This window comes from Podarcis pityusensis (genome assembly GCF_964106645.2).
Source record: "Podarcis pityusensis genome assembly, chromosome: 1".
NCBI classification, from domain to species: Eukaryota; Metazoa; Chordata; class Lepidosauria; order Squamata; family Lacertidae; genus Podarcis; species Podarcis pityusensis.
Window position 1 is genome coordinate 84,922,374 of NC_138028.1, and position 5,614 is coordinate 84,927,987.

The following is a 5,614-nucleotide window of genomic DNA, read 5'->3' on the forward strand; positions in this document are numbered from 1 at the left end:
GTTGGCGGCTGCTCTAGTTCTTTGCTGGGTGGCTAACCCGGTCCTCTGCAACAAAGAAGCTGTGTTGCTGCTAAGAATCTCACTTGGAGTGGAATCCAGGAGGTCAAACAGCAAATGCTTCCCTATGTAGAGAACACATTCAGAATAGAGCTATGTTTAATTTATGCTGCAAACGGGCTCAGTTGCACAAGAAAGGAGCCAAAGAAGCAAACCAGGGGTAGAACGGATGTAGCTTGGCACATGCATCAGTGCAACCAGCTTTTGTCCAGAAAAATGGAAACAAGCAAGGATTAGTTCTGCCCACATGGGACCACCTGGAATTGGCAGAGTCCTGGAGTGAACATTTTATGTATTTGCAGCTATTTTTGTACTGTAGCAAGGAATATAAAATCCCTCCTTCAAAAGGAGACTGCAAGAGCTCAAGCTGCCTGCTAATCTGCATCAATTTACTTGGGTGGGGAATCTGTAGTCTGCCAGATGTTTCTGAACACCTTTTGGGCCCTAGTCTTCATAGTCTCCAGGGGTGATGGAAGTTGTGGGTCAAAGGAGGACCACAGCTTAGATGTTTTCAAACAGATGCTGCAGGATAGTGGCATATTGTTAAACCCTATCTCCCTCTATCTTTAAATCCTGCAACACTACAAATTTAGAGGAAGGAAGAGCAAACAAGTCGTCATCCAGAGTTTCCTCCACACCCCATATTCTCTCAACAGAGTGAAATCATGTTGTAGGTTTTCCTACAGTAGCTACATCTGCTGTTAGACAGTGGATGTTCAGAACATCAAGTTCTACCTCCTCTGGTGGAGGCATTGTGCCTCTGAATACCAGCTGCAGGGAATCACGAGTGGAAAGAGTCCCATCACACTCAGGACTTGTGTATGGGCTTCCTATAGGCATCTGGTTGGCTAGTGTGAGAACAGGATGGGCCTTTGGCCTCACCTAGCAAGGCTCTTAGGCTGTCTTTTAGCTAGGTTTACACAAGAATGTTGAGCTGGCCGTAAGCCTGTATTGCTGTCTGCCCTATTTGATGCACTCAATTCAGGCAGGGGGTGTGTGAATCTGGTTTCATAGTCTGTAGTATAGAGATTTCACATGGTTGATGTGTCTGTTTGGAGTCAGACAAAACAGCTCTTTGTGCTTTTCATGTTTAGACTACTTTGCTGAGGCACTGAGGTAACTTGCATTAAGGTAAGTCCTCCATCCTATATTCTTTTTTATTATTGTTCTGCTCATCAGCAAAATAGTAATAAGCTCCCAGAGCGCATCTTGCAGATCCATAAAAACAAGACAATCCCTGCCCTCGGGCTTACACTCTAAAAGGCACAACACAAAATGAAAATTGATCAGGAGGGAAAAGGAAATAAGCAAGCTCAAGTACCCGTTCTTCTAAGGGCCAGCTAGGATAGATACACTTTACTGGAAGGAGCCAAGAGTTGCTGGTGTCTGAGCTGTGCTGGTGGAGTGGCCCTGTATCCCTTCCCTCCTCTGCTACAGAAAAATATCTGATCTCTGTACTTTGGTTACATGCCCCAGCTTCCTCTACTTGAGCTTACAGGGAATCTGATCCAGCTGTTAATAATTCAGCCTGCTCCTCCTTGTGGCAGGAGAAGCAGGATTCTCATTAGAGGTTTTCATTATCAAGCTGTTTTTGGAAAGGGGACGTGCATTGCAGCAGTGGAAGTAATTTTTCTTTTTTCCTTTCAAAACACTGCTATAATTCTCAGAACAGACCTCAGCAGTCAATAAAAAAACTATTATGGGAAAGGTCTGCATCTATTCTAGGTTGACACAAGACATGATAAATACTGTAATGCCACCCCTACTTCATTGAACCATGAGACATTTCAGGGGAGTTGTTCTTAACTGGGCCGGGTCTCATTTTGGGATGAGGGCACTGGAGGCATGCCATTGTTTTGTAATAATACTTGTTCTTAATTGAAAATATACATGTTGAGCATAGGTGGAGATACAGTGTTAAAGCACTCCAACAAATACTGAAGTTCACTGTACCCCAGCTGTGTTTGTGGTGGGTGAAACTGCCCCTTCTGCTTACCTGGATGGGGCTGGATGGGTGGGACAATGGTGAGGCCAGAGCTATGGGTTGACCACCAGCCAACCTGATGTTCCCAGCGGTGAAACTGCATGGCCCCAAACGTCTTGTTCCCTCCCCATCCAGGTAAGCAAGTGACACCCCTGACACTTAAGGGTCAGGGGTCCTTTTACATAGAGAAAGCTGGAAAAGGAAAGGAAAAGAGCAACCCATTTTGATCTCTGCCAACCATTAATGCAGACAGCCATTAAGAGCCATTGGCCTGCAATTCACTAACTCTGGGGATCTGCTAAGCGGTATCTTCTCTGCCAGGTCTGAAGCACCCAATTAGCCTCTCTTTACAATCAAAGAATTGGAAACCTCCCCCAGCCCAGCTCATCTATTCAATCCTGTAGCAATACAAATTGCATAAGGAATATATGTGAGGAAATGTTCTTTGCTTGCATAACAATTTAGCATAGCTAAATTGACAAAAAAAAATTTTTTATCCTTTATGCTTAGCCGAATGATATACCATACACTGCTACATACACCTGTGTGTGCCCTCAGTATGTCCAAAGCCACAGTTTGCACACCCTTTCAAATGCAGAGTTCTTACTTTTGATAGATGGTTATCCTGAGTGGTAATTATAAGCATCAAGGAAAAGGCTAGGAGTCCTTACCGAGTTGGGTCAATTCACTAGCCCAGTTGCCAGTCTGCTGCCTTGTGGGAGACCAATTTGCTGTCAACCTCAATGGCTCCTTTTTGCCATAAAGGCGCAGAAAGAATCTGCTGCTTCCTCCCCTAGTATTTGTTCTATCTGTAAAACGCAGGTTCTTCATCATCATTAGTGTTTCAATAGGGAGAGAGTGGTGATTAACTGTATCATCAGCTGCAGGAAGGCTGACAAATGTGACTGTTATCTGGGGCCCTTTCATAGACATCTTCAGCAGACTGTATCAAATGGACTATCTCAATAGTTCACCTCAGAGAGGTGGTTCAGAAAGAAAAAGAAGACATGACACATGGCTTCCAAGAATGATGCCATTTCGTGCTTCAGACACTCTGCATGGTGCTCCCTTCACCAACAAAGTCTTATAATACTTATGTTTGGACGCAGCTTATTATTCCCAAAAGATTGGTTGATTTTTCTTTCTTTAAACGTGGTTCCCAATTAGCGGTCCAGGGACCCCTGGGGGTCTGCAGAATGCACCCAGGGGGTCCATGGCCCCATCCCTTGCCTCCCCACAACTATTTTTTGGTCATTTTTGCATGGTAATAGCACAAATTTTATGGTCTGTTTTAGCGCTGAGAGATGTTTCAATATATTGGCCAAAATTGAATTTTTTTTTTAATTAAAAAAATATTTTTATTAAAGATGTTCTTGGTTTACAAAAGTACATGCCTTGTCTCTTTTTTCAGGTTGTACAGTCTTTCTTACAAATCAGTTACATTGGTTTTGAAATCACACCATGATAACGATTTTGACCTGGCAATTCACAGCAACATATCGCTGCTAGCATGATATTGCTGCTGATTTGAGCTGCCTTCCCTCATGCTGAGGGAAAACAGGGTAGCTGATTGCGCTCGCTTCAAGGCACCATGGCACTACCTTCCCCTGGCACTGAGGCGGAACAGCTTTTCTCAGTCAGCAGGAAAGCAGCAGCCACAGTGGCAGCTTGATTCCCCCCCCCCATCCCCATCCCCTCTCACTCAACCCATGCAGTGGATGGAGGTGACTCTGCTTCCTCTCCTCCCCCCATCCATCCGATCTCTGCAGTTGTTCTTCCCCTCATCCCCATGCCTGATCTGCATCCACCCCACCCTCCAGATCTCCACGAATGCTCTTTCCCTCATCCCCACGTCTGATCTCCAATTTCAGACCTTGGGATATTTCAGAATATCACCGTGTTTAGCTGCTGATATGTCACAATGTTGAAAATGAGATATTGCTCAGCCCTAGTTTGTTTTCTAAGGTAAAGGTAAAGGGATCCCTGACCATTAGGTCCAGTCGTGGCCAACTCTGGGGTTGCAGCGCTCATCTCGCTTTATTGGCTGAGGGAGCCAGCGTACAGCTTCCGGGTCTTGTGGCCAGCATGACTAAGCTGCTTCTGGCGAACCAGAGCAGCGCATGGAAAACGCCGTTTACCTTCCCGCTGGAGCAGTACCTATTTATCTACTTGCACTTTGATGTGCTTTCGATCTGCTAGGTTGGCAGGAGCAGGCACCGAGCAATGGGAGCTCACCCCGTCGCGGGGATTCGAACCGCCGACCTTCTGATCGGCAAGTCCTAGGCTCTGTGGTTTAACCCACAGCACCAACCGCGTCCCAGTTTGTTTTCTAGTATACCTAAAATCCTCTAGAGGAGGCAGTGGAAGACAGGAGTGCCTGGAAGATAAGATAAAACTTTATTCGCATTAGCCAATGGCCATAGCAACAGTAAAACATTACAGTATACGCAGAAAAGGAAGTTTGATATAAGAGCACAATTTAAAGTCCTGACTCACCCATCAGTTAGTGGCCCTTATTCTGATTGCCCCTGCCATGAACCTAGCAACCTTTGATGTTATCTGCTCATTTTGATCTGCTAGAAGAACGGACATTGTGGCAGTGGTTGAGCGCCCTGGGATGGTTTAGTAAGAGTGGGGTGATGATCTCGTTCCTCAGGTCTTTGTAGATAGTACAAGACAGGAGGACGTGTGCCGCTGTTTCGATGCTACCATCTCCACAGGGGCAAAGACGTTTCTCAGACGGGATCTTTTGGAATCGACGCTCAAGTACCGCAGATGGCAAAACATCCAGCCTTGCAAGTGTAAAAGCACGTCTGTATTTTGGGATAATAAGTTTGTGCAGATATGGAGCCAGAGAATCAAAATGGAGAGGTGGAAAATGAACATACCAAGGGCAGGATTTCCTTATAGTGGCCAGGTTGTTCTGATGCTCGATATCTTTTAGACATTGACCAATTAGACTGTTTGCTTTAGTAGGGCCCATAGTGAGTAGGTGTTGTGGGGATAGGCCACAAGAGTGAAGTTTTTGATAGACGGTTTTAAGCCAGGCACTTTTATGGGAGTCTTGAAGTACTAGGGATAGTAAATGGGGGCGGGATTTGAGTTTAGGTGGAGCCAGAAGTTAAGAGTTCTTTGCCAAGTCCGTACTTCCACTGAAGGGAGACTTGACAGGAGTGCCTGGCGTGCTCTGGTCCATGGGGTCACGAAGCATCGGACACGACTAAACAACAACAAAATCCCCTGCTTACTAGGGGCTATCACCCCACATTTTGTTTAAAAAATTGCTTTGCAGAGGTAACTACCATAGAGTAAGCAACGTAGCAAGCTCCTGGAGTGGGTGGGCGTGCCCTGCAGCTAGGCCGCCCAGGGGGGTGGGGCAAGCTGCCAGAACTGTGACCCTCACAGCACCCTCCACCTGGAGGGCCGCTGAGTAGGAGGCAGTGTGCATGCGCCAGCCCACCACTGCCTGCGAAAACAGGCAGCTCTGATGCCCTGCAGTCACTCACAGTCGCCCTCCTGCTGGAGGGCAGCTGAGGGGGAGGTGGCAGGCGGATGCCAGCCCCATGCTGCCTT